This window comes from Carcharodon carcharias, chromosome 4 (genome assembly GCF_017639515.1).
Source record: "Carcharodon carcharias isolate sCarCar2 chromosome 4, sCarCar2.pri, whole genome shotgun sequence".
Lineage (NCBI taxonomy): Eukaryota > Metazoa > Chordata > Chondrichthyes > Lamniformes > Lamnidae > Carcharodon > Carcharodon carcharias.
The window spans coordinates 76,474,733-76,488,776 of record NC_054470.1 but is presented as its reverse complement, the minus strand read 5'-3'; positions in this window follow the sequence as shown (position 1 = coordinate 76,488,776).

Here is a 14,044-nt window from a genome sequence, read left to right as displayed (position 1 = left end):
AAAAATAACTTAGCACCAAAATCAAAGAATAATCTTAATAGAGGCGGAAACAATCAGTCTTTTAGCAATTGGCAGTTTTAAAACATTGAATGCTACTATTGTCATAGAAATCGGCATGTGATGAGGCAATGCAAGTAAAAATTCAAGCAGGTTTATAAAAAAAAGAAGAATCCCGATGAAATCTACATTGTTGAAGAGCCTGAAATGATAAATTCAGACATGTCCTCATCGTTTAATCTGAAATTTGGAAAGACAGACTTGTCACAGTGAAAGTAAATGGCAAACCCGTTAGAATAGAAGTGGACATGGGAGTTTCCACTATAGCAATTGGGGAACATCCCTTCAGATATTTAAATATCTGAACATCAATTAAGTTTAGAAGAAACAACTGCCAAGCTAAAAACATATACGGGTGAAGACATTCAAGTAAAAAGCATAAGCAGATTAACTGCCCATTATGGAAGCCAATCGGCAAAGTTACCCTTGATGGTGGTAGCAGATGAAGGACCAAGCCACCTGGGGTGAAATTGGTTAAAGGAGATTAAATTGGAATGATCTGAAATTTTCCGATTGAGGGCAAACGGGCTACCAGAGCTACTTAGAAAGTACACCACCGTCCGAAAGAATGAACTAGGGAAAATCCAAGGCCTGCAGGGCCAAGATTCATGTGGATTTGGAAGCAGGCCCTCGCTTTATGAAGGCAAGACCAGTGCCAAATGCCCTGCAAGGAAAAGTCTGAACTGAACAGACCAGAGAAACTGGGCATTATACAACCTCAGAATGGGCAGCACCCATATTCCCCACCCTTTAACCAGACCAAAGTATCTGAATTTGTGGAGCCTACAAACGAAGGTTAATAAAGTAGCTAAGCTAGACAGGTAGCCCACTGCAAAAAATCAAAGACCTATATGCCAAGCTGGCAGGAGGGACAATGTACACAAAGCTTGACATGAGTCATGCTTATCAACTAGAATTGGACAATGCCTCCCAGGAATTTGTCACAATTAATACTCACAAATGGTTGTACCAATATACATGATTGCCTTTTGGTATCTCCTCCGCTTGTGCCATCTTTTAGAGAACAATGGAAAGATTACTGCAGGGGCTGCCCCAGGTTGTAATCTATTTAGACGATGTATTGGTGACAGGATTCACTGAAAAAGAACATTTGGCAAACTTAGAAAAAGTCTTAAAACGTTTATTGCTAGCTGGAGTACATTTAAAAAAGCAAAGTGCACGTTCCAAGCGAGGGGGGTAAGCTATTTGGGTCACCGGTGCCTCCACCTGGTTAAGGAGAAAGCGAGAGATGTAAGAGAGGCACCTGTGCCAAAGAACGCCTCAGAGCTCAAATCATTCCTAGGAATGATGAACTATTATGGACGTTCTTACCCAATTTACCTACAGTGCTGGCCCCCTGCATTCTCTACTCAAAAAGAACCAACATTGGTCGTGGGAGGTGCCCCAGAAAGAAGCTTTCATAAAGGTGAAACAATTGTTGCACTCATCCAATCTATTAGTGCACTATAACCAGATGAAAGAGTTGGTTCTGACATGTGATGCATCTCCTTACGGATTGGGAGCAGTGCTCTCTCATCAGATGGAAGATTGCATGGAACTGCCAACAGGTTATGTATCAAGAACACTCACCTTAGCGGAAATGGGATACTTGCAGATAGAAAAAGAAGGCCTGTTCATCATCTTTGCTGTCAAGAAATTTCATCAGAATGTACATGGCCGCCATTTTACAATCATTTCAGATCACAAACCATTGCTAGGATTGTTTCGTGAGGACAAGGCTATAACAGCCATAGCCTTAGCAAGAATACAATGATTGACTTTAATTCTGGCAGCAGATGAATACTCTTTCATACATAGGCCTGGCAATCAAATTGCAAACGCTGATGCCCTTAGTCGTTTGTCTTTACACGAAAATGATGAGCGTGTCCCATTTCCACAGGAACTTGTTTTAGTGTTAAATTTCTTAGATGCCTCATCGGTATGTGCTCAACACATCAGAGACTGGACAAGTCAGGACCCAATCCTATCTCATGTACGAGAACAAGTGCTACACTGTTGGTCACAGGAGCCCGTATCTGACAAAATGAAACTGTACTTCAACAGAAGACATGAAATAACTAGCCATGATGACATCTTATTGTGGGGAGCATGAGTGATAGTTCCTCCAAAGGGAAGGGAGCCACTTTTAATTGAGTTACACAGTGCGCATCCAGAAATTTCCAGAATGAAGACCACAGCACGCAGCTTATCAATGGTGGCCTGGGATGGATGATGAACGAGAGAGTTTAGTAAAGAACTTTGTGCAATGTTGGCAACTGCAAAAGTTGCCCAACGACAGCTCCATTACACCCATGGGAGTGGCCAGGTAGACCCTGGGTACGGTTACGTATTGACTACATTGGACCTTTCCTGGGAACAATGTTCCTGCCCATTGTCGATGCCCATTCAAAATGGTTGGATGTATATGAGGTGAAGTCACCAATACTGGCCGCTACAATTGAGAAACTATGTCAGAGTTTTGCCATCCATGGACTACCAGAAGTAGTCGTTTCCGATAACAGCACGGCATTTACGAATGCTGAGTTTCAATGGCATCACTCATATGAGAACTGCACCGTAGCTCCCTTCCTCAAATGGACTGACTGAAAGGGCGGTTCAAATGTTCAAGGCAGGCATGACAAAGCTAACTGTTGATTCCTTGGCAATGCATGCTTTCTTTTTCATTACAGGACTACCTCTCACACAACAACAGGTGTCACACCCGCAGAGTTATTGTTGAAACACTGTCTCAGGATGAGATTGAGCTTAATAATGCCGAATTTAGAGGGGAAGATGGAAAGGGGTCAGGGAAGCCAGAAAACTATTCATGACTGGCATAGTTGCGATAGGAGGTATACCATAGGAGAGTCGATGTATGTGAAGAACTTCGGGGAAAGACCAAAGTGGTTACTGGGTAAAATAAGTGTGGTGACTGGACCTCTATCTTACCACATGGAGGTGGAAGGCCAGATGGTTCATTAACATGTGAACCATTTAAGGAAGAGAGAGGCAAATTGCCAAGATTTGGTTCCACCAGTGATCATGGCTGGGTCTGCGCTTCCTGTTGAGAATACTCAACCTAGGACTGACATGTCTGATGTTCCTGTCCGAGTTGAGGATACAGAACTGCAAATGTCCACTGAAGCACCTGATGTTCAGGCAACTCCGGGAAAGGAGGTACCTGACAAAGAATCTGAAGTTGTGGAGCTGCAACATTCCATACATACCAGGAAACCACCTGAAAGACTGAACTTGTAAATTCCTTACCCAGCATAAATATTATGTTGTCTTGAAAAATATGGATTTGTAAATATAATATGTATAGCTGAGGAAAGGAGGAGGAATGTATTAATTATTGTATTATTTAACGTGTAAAGTACCTTTAAGAATAATGCTTGTTAGGCAGGATCACATGATCTATAGTAACCAATAGGAGAGTAGTGTGGGCTACCTCAGCCATCAGTGTGGAGGTGGAGGTGGAATTGAAAGCACGCTGTAGTTGCTGCTGAGTATATTGTAAATAAACTTAAAGTTTCCACCCAAGGAGTGTCTGCTGATCAACTCTATCATTATCAACACAACTTGGCCACCCTACAACAAAACTGTTTCTGGAACAAACATTGAATCAATACCTTCAGAAGTAGAGCAGGAGAGAAGGAATGAAGATAGTGAAAACGGGAGGAAATAATGGGCTTGATCTTCCGCTGGGTGGAAGAATCGGATTGCCACTCTGTTAGCACTTTTTTACCTCGTTTTAACTCGTTTTTGATCTTATTTCGCCCGACCTGCCGACTTCAGCTGGGTGAGATCCGGGCAGTGCACTGAGGGCAGTTCAGGATGTAAGTAGGCCATGCCTCACTTTTATGGCACGAGTTGCCGTAAACCAGGTAAGTTACAGGTCAAGCCAAGTGTAAAGGTCCTTGACAGGCCAGGGAGAAGGTAAGTTTATATAGTAAGTGGGTAGGATTTGTGGGTGGGGCAGAATTTTGAGGGGCAGGGGAGTTGGGTTGGGTCTCGGGGGTTGGGGGAGGTCAAATCCATTATTGGGTTAGGGGGTCGGGTCGTGTCTCTGGGAGGGAGGGGTGGAGGGAGGTCAGGTCAGGTCTTGGGTGCAGGGGGCAGCCCTTGGCCTCCGCCCCAGCCCCAGCCCCAGCAAACCCCGCCCTCCCCAACCATCTTAATAAGTCGGTCAGAAACTAAACAACGAAGAAAAGTCAGCCCCGCAACGATAACATGCTGAGGGAATCATCAAGAAGGAAAGAGTCGGACTTCTGGCCCTCTCTGGGAGGAAATCCCACATTCAAGATCTGCCAGCCAACCTGATCGGCTGGCAGCTTTTGCAGTCCCAGTAGTGTCGGACCTCAGTACAGGGCGCAGCCGGGGCTGCAAGGCCCAGGTTGAAGGCCGCAATAGTTCAAGGGCTGAGGTAAATCAGGGGTGTTGGGCACAGAAGGATTAGGCACCTTAGGGGGGAGGACAAGGGGAACAGCTCGTGGGTGGACCATAAGATGGTGAACTAGTTACCCCTTGTATTTCACATGCCCCCCCCCCACCAAGAACACATCAGTAGGGCCCATAAAATCTAGCCCCCAGTTTCTACATATTTAATGTTGACTTTAACCCCAACACCCTGCCAAAGTGTCTTGCTGAAGTTGGAGTCTGGTACTCATCTGGTGCATATGAATTCATTCTTCATCTCTGCTAGCCTTCTCTCCATGATTACTGCAACCTTTTCCCCAATGTCATTCATGCCCTCATTCTCAGTTCAATAGAGTTGACTCACAGAAACATGGAAAATAGGACTACGAGTAGGTCATTCAGCCCTTCAAGCCTGCTCTGCCATTCAATATAATTATGGCTGATCCTCTATCTCAAAATCATACTCCCGCTCTCTCCTCATACCCCTTGACGTCTTTAGAGCCTAGAAATCTATTTCCTTCTTAAGGATATTCATTGACTTGAGCTCCACAACCTCTGTGTTAGAGAATTGCACAGAGAATTGCATCCTCTGAGTGAAGAAGTTCCTCCTCATCTCAGTCCTAAATGGTCTACCCCATATCCTGAGATTATGATCCCTTGTTCTAGACCTGGAGAGCCAGAGGAGACATCATCCCTGCATCCACTCTGTCCAAACCTGTCAGAATTTTATATGTTTCAATGAGATCTTCTCCCATTCTTCTGAACTCCAGTGAATACAGGTCTAGTCGGCCCAAACTCTCCTCATAATGGCAATCCTGCCATCCCAGGGATCAGCCTGGTGAACCTTCGCAGTACTCCCTCTATGGCAAGTATACCCCCTTTTAGGTAAGGAGACCAAAACTGCACACAATACTCCAGCCATGGTCTCAGTATGGCCCTGTAAAGCTACAGTAAGACATCTTTGCTCCTGTATTCAAGTCCTCTTCTAACTTTGTATTTGCCTTCTTAGCTACTTGCTGCCTACATGCTTGCTTTCAGAGTTTTGTGTACAAGGACACCCAGGTCCTTTTTACATCAACATTTCCTAATCTATCACAATTTAAATAATACTCTGCCATTCTGGTTTTCCTATCAAATAACTTTGCACTTATCCACGTTATAATGCATCTGTCATGTATTCGCCCACTCACTCAACTTGTCTAAATTGCCTCAAAGCCTCTTAACATCCTCCTCACCACTCATATTCCCACTAAATTTTGTGTCGTCAGCATGAATAGCTGGAGCCCAAGCACTGATCCCTGTGATACCCCACTAGTCACTTGCCTGCCATTCTGAAAAAGACCCATTTATTCCTACTCTCTATTTCCAATCTGCTAACCAATTCTCAATCCATGCCAATATATTACCCCAAATCCCATGTGCTTTAATCTTGCACCCCTAGTATGGGACTTTATCAAAATCTTTCTGAAAATCCAAATGCACCACATCCACTGGTTCTCCCTTATCTATTCTGCTAGTTACAGAATCACAGAATCACACAGTGCAGAAGAAGCCCTTTGGACCATCGAGTCTGCACCGACATGTGAGATACACCTGACCTACCTACCTAACCCCATTTACCCGCACTTGGCCCATAGCCACGTCCTCAAAAAAACTACAGTAGGTTTGTCAAACATGATTTGCCTTTCATAAATCCATGTCGACTTTGTCTAATCCCGTTGATATTTTCCAAGTCTCCTGTGAACACATCCTTTACAATGGTCTCTAGCACTTTCCCTACAATTGAGATTAGGCTAACTGGTCTGTAATTCGCTGTTTTCTCCCTCCCTCTTGTTTTAAATAGTGGGGTTACATTTGCCACCCTCCAATCTGCTGGGACTGTTCCAAAATCTACAGAATTTTAGAAGATGACAAGCACTATTTCCATGGCTGCCTCCTTTAGTACCCTCGGATGTTGATTATCAGGTCCTGGGGATTTATCAGCTTCCAGTTCCATTAATGTCTCCAGTACTGTTTTTTTCAGTAATGCTAATTTCCATCAATTCCTCCTTCTCATTAGAGCCTCAATTCCCTAGCATTTCTGGGATGTTATTTGTGTCTTCCTCCATAAAGATAGAACTAAAGAAGTTGTTTAATTGCTCTGCCATTTCCTTGTTCACTATTATAAATTCTCCTGTTTTGGACTGTAATGGACCTACATTTGTCTTCACCAATTCTTTTATTCTTACATACTTATAGAAGCTTTCACCGTCCTCTTTTATGTACCTTGCAAGTTTACCCTCATACTCTATTTTTTCCCTCTCAATCAATCTCTTGATCCTCAGGTTTGCTACTTTTTTCCAGCAACTTTATATGACTCTTCTTTGGATCTAATACTATCCTTAATTTATTTTGTTAGCCATGGTTGGGCTACTTTTCCTGTTGTGTTTTTTCCACCAGAAAATAATATATAAATGTTGCAATGCATACATGCATTCTTTAAATACTAGCCCTTGCCTATCCCCCGTCATGCCTTTTAATGAAGTTCCCCAATTTATCTTAGACAACTCATGCCTCATACCTTAGTAGTTTCCTTTGTTTAGATTTAGGTCCTTAGTTTCAAATTGGGTTACATCACTTTTCAACCTAAGGAAGAATTTTAGCATATTATGGTCACTGTTCCCTAAAGGACCCTGCACAACAAGATTATTAATTAAACCCACCTCATTGCACAAAAGCAAATCTAGGATAGCCTGTTCCCTGTGGGTTCTTCGACTTATTGGTCTAAAAAAACCATCTCGTACTCACTCCTGGAATTCAACTGCCACAGTATTATTGTTAATTTGGTTTGCCCAGTCTATATGTAGATTAAAGCCACATATGATTACTGTAGCACCCATGTTTCATGCACTTCTAATTTCTTGTTTAATACCATCCCCTACCTTATCAACACTGTTTGGAGGCCTATAGCCGATTCCCGCTGATGTTTTCTGCCCCTTTTTGCTTCTTAGCTCCACTCAGACTAATTCTACATCTAGATTTTCTGAGCCAATATCCTCTCTCACTATATCCTCTCTCACTATTGCACTGATTTCATCCTTAACTAAAAATGCCACGTCACCTCCTTTTCCTTTTGCCTGTCCTTCCTAAATATTGAATACACTTAGATATTCAGTTCCCAGCCTTCGACACCCTGCAGCCCTGTAATCGCAGTCATATCATACCCATTTACATCTATTTGCACTATTAATTCATCTACCTTGTTGAAAATTAACTGTGCATTCAGATACAGTGCCTTTAGACTTGTCTTTTTATACATTTTTTTGTGCTATGGTCCTATTTCCTGCTAGGCCCTGTTTTCTCTGCCTTTTTGCTTTTATTATTTTTCTGTCTTTCATCTCTATCTTTGTTTCCCTTTCCTGTGTCTCCCCACTCAGGTTCCCATCCCCCTGCCACTCTGCTATCATCTGAACAGTAATACCGGTGAGAATTTTTATTCCTCTTTTGTTGCACTGACAGACTGTTTTGAATTATACTGATTAGAAGCCATTGGTACATCCCAGTGTAATCACTCTGTGGTTCAACTCATTTGAGACTGATTTTGGATTTTGTCTAACTTCTAGTCTGAACTCTGCCAAACAAACATAATATTCTAAAAAAAAACAAAAACAGAATTAACTGGAAAAACTCAGCAGGTCTGGCAGCATCGGCAGAGAAGAAAAGAGTTGACGTTTCGAGTCCTCATGACCCTTCGACAGAACTTGAGTGCGAGTCCAAGAAAGAATTGAAATATAAGCTGGTTTAAGGTGTGTGTGTGTGTGTGTGTGTGTGTGTGTGTGTGTGGGTGTGTGGGGTGGGGGGGGGGGGGAGAGAGAGAGAGAGAGATAAGTGGAGGGGGGGTGTGGTTGTAGGGACAAACAAGCAGTGATAGAAGCAGATCATCAAAAGATGTCAACAACAATAGAACAAAAGAACACATAGGTGTTAAAGTTGGTGATATTATCTAAACGAATGTGTGCTAATTAAGAATGGATGGTAGGGCACTCAAGGTATAGCTCTAGTGGGGGTGGGGAGAGCATAAAAGATTTTAAGATATTTAAAAATAATGGAAATAGGTGGGAAAAGAAAAATCTATATAATTTATTGGAAAAAAAAGGAAGGGGGAAACAGAAAGGGGGTGGGGACGGGGGAGGGAGCTCACGACCTAAAGTTGTTGAATCCAATATTCAGTCCGGAAGGCTGTAAATTGCCTAGCCAGAAGATCAGGTGCTGTTCCTCCAGTTTGCATTGGGCTTCACTGGAACAATGCAGCAAGCCAAGGACAGACATGTGGGCAAGAGAGCAGGGTGGGTTGTTAAAATGGCAAGCGACAGGGACGTTTGGGTCATTCTTGCGGACAGACCACAGGTGTTCTGCAAAGCGGTCGCCCAGTTTACATTTGGTCTCTCCAATGTAGAGGAGACCACATTGGGAGCAACGAATGCAGTAGACTAAGTTGGGGGAAATGCAAGTGAAATGCTGCTTCACTTGAAAGGAGTGTTTGGGCCCTTGGACGGTGAGGAGAGAGGAAGTGAAGGGGCATCTTTTGCGTGGGCATGGGTTGGAGCCATAGGAGGGGGTTGAGGAGTAGGGGGTGATGGAGGAGTGGACCAGGGTGTCCCGGAGGGAGCGATCCCTACGGAATGCCGATGGGGGGATGAAGGGAAGATGTGTTTGGTGGTGGCATCATGCTGGAGTTGGCGGAAATGGCGGAGGATGATCCTTTGAATGCGGAGGCTGGTGGGGTGATAAGTGAGGACAAGGGGGACCCTATCATGTTTCTGGGAGGGAGGAGAAGGCTTGAGGGCGGATGCGCGGGAGATGGGCCGGACACGGTTGAGGGCCCTGCCAACGACCGTGGGTGGAAAACCTCGGTTAAGGAAGAAGGAGGACATGTCAGAGGAACTGTTTTTGAAGGTGGCATCATCGGAACAGATGCGACGGAGGCGAAGGAACTGAGAGAATGGGATGGAGTCCTTACAGGAAGCGGGGCGTGAGGAGCTGTAGTCGAGGTAGCTGTGGGAGTCGGTGGGTTTGTAATGGATATTGGTGGACAGTCTATCACCAGAGATTGAGACAGCGAGGTCAAGGAAGGGAAGGGAAGTGTCAGAGATGGACCACGTGAAAATGATGGAGGGGTGGAGATTGGAAGCAAAATTAATAAATTTTTCCAAGTCCCGACGAGAGCATGAAGCGGCACCGAAGTAATCATCGATGTACCGGAGAAAGAGTTGTGGAAGGGGGCCGGAGTAGGACTGGAACAAGGAATGTTCCACATACCCAATAAAGAGACAGGCATAGCTGGGCCCCATGAGGGTACCCATAGCCACACCTTTTATTTGGAGGAAGTGAGAGGAGTTGAAGGAGAAATTGTTCAGCGTGAGAACAAGTTCAGCCAGACGGAGGAGAGTAGTGGTGGATGGAGATTGTTCGGGCCTCTGTTCGAGGAAGAAGCTAAGGGCCCTCAGACCATCCTGGTGGGGGATGGAGGTGTAGAGGGATTGGACGTCCATGGTGAAGAGGAAGCGGTTGGGGCCAGGGAACTGGAAATTGTTGATGTGACGTAAGGTGTCAGAGGAATCACGGATGTAGGTGGGAAGGGACTGGACAAGGGGAGAGAGAAGGGAGTCAAGATAACGAGAAATGAGTTCTGTGGGGCAGGAGCAAGCTGAGATGATCGGTCTACTGAGGCAGTTCTGTTTGTGGATTTTGGGTAGGAGATAGAAGCGGGCCGTCCGAGGTTGGGCGACTATCAGGTTGGAAGCTGTGGGAGGAAGATCCCCAGAGGAGATGAGGTCAGTGACAGTCCTGGAAACAATGGCTTGATGTTCAGTGGTGGGGTCATGGTCCAGGGAGAGGTAGGAGGAAGTGTCTGCGAGTTGTCGTTCAGCCTCCGCGAGGTAGAGGTCAGTGCGCCAGACAACAACAGCACCACCCTTGTCAGCGGGTTTGATGACAATGTCAGGGTTGGACCTGAGAGAATGGAGTGCAGTAAGTTCAGAGAGAGACAGGTTAGAATGGGTGAGAGGAGCAGAGAAATTGAGATGATTAATGTCGCGCCGACAGTTCTCAATGAAAAGATCAAGAGAAGGTAAGAATCCAGAGGGAGGGGTCCAGGTGGAGGGAGAATATTGGAGATGGTTAAAAGGATCCGTTGAACTGGGAGAGGACTCCTGCCCAAAGAAGTGAGCCCGGAGATGAAGACGGCGGAAGAAGAGTTCAGCATCATGCAGAGCCCGAAATTCATTGAGGTGAGGGCGTAAGGGTATGAAACTGAGTCCTTTGCTGAGCACTGAACGTTCAGCATCGGAGACGGGAAGGTCAAGGGGTATAGTGAATACACGGCTGGGGTTGGGATTGGAAGATGGGGTGGGGACGGAGCGACGGGCAGGGGTGGAGGGTCCTGGATGGATGTTGGTGTCGATGAGTTGTTGGAGCTTGCGTTCCTTAGCACTTGAGAGAAAGAGAAAAAGTTTCTTGTTGAGGCGTCGGATGACCCGAAGGATAAAATGAAACTGGGGGCACGCGCAGCTTTGAAAAAGGGTATGGTGGTGCTGCTGGAGGGAGAGGTCGAGTGTGTTCATATGGCGGCGCATGGCACTGAGTGTGGATTTCAGAATGTGACGGGAACAGCAGTCCGAGAAACGTTTTATGTCCCGGAGATACCTGTAATCCTGGGAGGGTTCGAAACATGTGGGGTGGAATTTCAGTTAAAATCCACATGGGGTAAGTCGGAGATGGAGACAGTCACTGAGAAAGGAGATATGGCTGTGAAAGCAGGTTTTAGTAAACACCTTGTCAAACACCAGGAGGGAAATGGAAAGCAATGAAGGTGAGCAAGGCAAAAGAGAGGGACGGAAATCTTGTCGCAGAAAAGAACAGAACTTCTTCAAGGAGGTAGGCATTTCTTGAAGAGCAGTAGCAGTCAATTAAACACAGAGATAAAAACAAAAAAACTGCGGATGCTGGAAATCCAAAACAAAAACAGAATTACCTGGAAAAACTCAGCAGGTCTGGCAGCATCGGCGGAGAAGAAAAGAGTTGACGTTTCGAGTCCTCATGACCCTTCGACAGAACTTGAGTTCGAGTCCAAGAAAGAATTGAAATATAAGCTGGTTTAAGGTGTGTGGGGGGGGCGCGGAGAGAGAGAGAGAGAAGTGAAGGGGGTTGGTGTGGTTGTAGGGACAAACAAGCAGTGATAGAAGCAGATCATCAAAAGATGTCACCAACAATAGAACAAAAGAACACATAGTTGTTAAAGTTGGTGATATTATCTAAATGAATGTGCTAATTAAGAATGGATGGTAGGACGCTCAAGGTATAGCTCTAGTGGGGGTGGGGAGAGCATAAAAGATTTTAAGATATTTAAAAATAATGGAAAGAGGTGGGAAAAGAAAAATCTATATAATTTATTGGAAACAAAAGGAAGGGGGAAACAGAAAGGGGGTGGGGACGGGGGAGGGAGTTCATGACCTAAAGTTGTTGAATCCAATATTCAGTCCGGAAGGCTGTAAAGTGCCTAGTCGGAAGATCAGGTGCTGTTCCTCCAGTTTGCATTGGGCTTTGCTGGAACAATGCAGCAAGCCAAGGACAGACATGTGGGCAAGAGAGCAGGGTGGGGTGTTAAAATGGCAAGCAACAGGGAGGTTTGGGTCATTCTTGCAGACAGACCGCAGGTGTTCTGCAAAGCGGTCGCCCAGTTTACGTTTGGTCTCTCCAATGTAGAGGAGACCACATTGGGAGCAACGAATGCAGTAGACTAAGTTGGGGGAAATGCAAGTGAAATGCTGCTTCACTTGAAAGGAGTGTTTGGGTCCTTGGACGGTGAGGAGAGAGGAAGTGAAGGGGCAGGTGTTGCATCTTTTGCGTGGGCATGGGGTGGTGCCATAGGAGGGGGTTGAGCAGTAGGGGTTGTTGGAAGAGTGGACCAGTGTGTCCCGGAGGGAGCAATCCCTACGGAATGCCGATGGGGGGATGAAGGGAAGATGTGTTTGGTGGTGGCATCATGCTGGAGTTGGCGGAAATGGCGGAGGATGATCCTTTGAATGCGGAGGCTGGTGGGGTGATAAGTGAGGACAAGGGGGACCCTATCATGTTTCTGGGAGGGAGGAGAAGGCGTGAGGGCGGATGCGCGGGAGATGGGCCGGACACGGTTGAGGGCCCTGTCAACGACCGTGGGTGGAAAACCTCGGTTAAGGAAGAAGGAGGACATGTCAGAGGAACTGTTTTTGAAGTTGGCATCATCAGAACAGATGCGATGGAGGCGAAGGAACTGAGAGAATGGGATGGAGTCCTTACAGGAAGCGGGGTGTGAGGAGCTGTAGTCGAGGTAGCTGTGGGAGTCGGTGGGTTTGTAATGGATATTGGTGGACAGTCTATCACCAGAGATTGAGACAGCGAGGTCAAGGAAGGGAAGGGAAGTGTCAGAGATGGACCACATGAAAATGATGGAGGGGTGGAGATTGGAAGCAAAATTAATAAATTTTTCCAAGTCCCAATGAGAGCATGAAGCGGCACCGAAGTAATCATCGATGTACCGGAGAAAGAGTTGTGGAAGGGGGCTGGAGTAGGACTGGAACAAGGAATGTTCCACATACCCAATAAAGAGACAGGCATAGCTGGGGCCCATGCGGGTACCCATAGCCACACCTTTTATTTGGAGGAAGTGAGAGGCGTTGAAGGAGAAATTGTTCAGCGTGAGAACAAGTTCAACCAGACTGGGAAGAATAGTGGTGGATGGGGATTGTTCGGGCCTCTGTTCGAGGAAGAAGCTAAGGGCCCTCAGACCATCCTGGTGGGGGATGGAGGTGTAGAGGGATTGGACGTCCATGGTGAAGAGGAAGCGGTTGGGGCCAGGGAACTGGAAATTGTTGATGTGACGTAAGGTGTCAGAGGAATCACGGATGTAGGTGGGAAGGGACTGGACAAGGGGAGAGAGAAGGGAGTCAAGATAACGAGAAATGAGTTCTGTGGTGCAGGAGCAAGCTGAGATGATCGGTCTACTGAGGCAGTTCTGTTTGTGGATTTTGGGTAGGAGATAGAAGCGGGCCATCTGAGGTTGGGCGACTATCAGGTTGGAAGCTGTGGGAGGAAGATCCCCAGAGGAGATGAGGTCAGTGACAGTCCTGGAAACAATGGCTTGATGTTCAGTGGTGGGGTCATGGTCCAGGGAGAGGTAGGAGGAAGTGTCTGCGAGTTGACGCTCAGCCTCCGCGAGGTAGAGGTCAGTGTGCCAGACAACAACAGCACCACCCTTGTCAGCGGGTTTGATGACAGTGTCAGGGTTGGACCTGAGAGAATGGAGTGCAGTAAGTTCAGAGAGAGACAGGTTAGAATGGGTGAGAGGAGCAGAGAAATTGAGACGACTAATGTCGTGCCGACAGTTCTCAATGAAAAGATCAAGAGAAGGTAAGAATCCAGAGGGAGGGGTCCAGGTGGAGGGAGAATATTGGAGATGGGTAAAAGGATCCGTTGAACTGGGAGAGGACTCCTACCCAAAGAAGTGAGCCCGGAGATGAAGACGGCGGAAGAAGAGTTCAGCATCATGCAG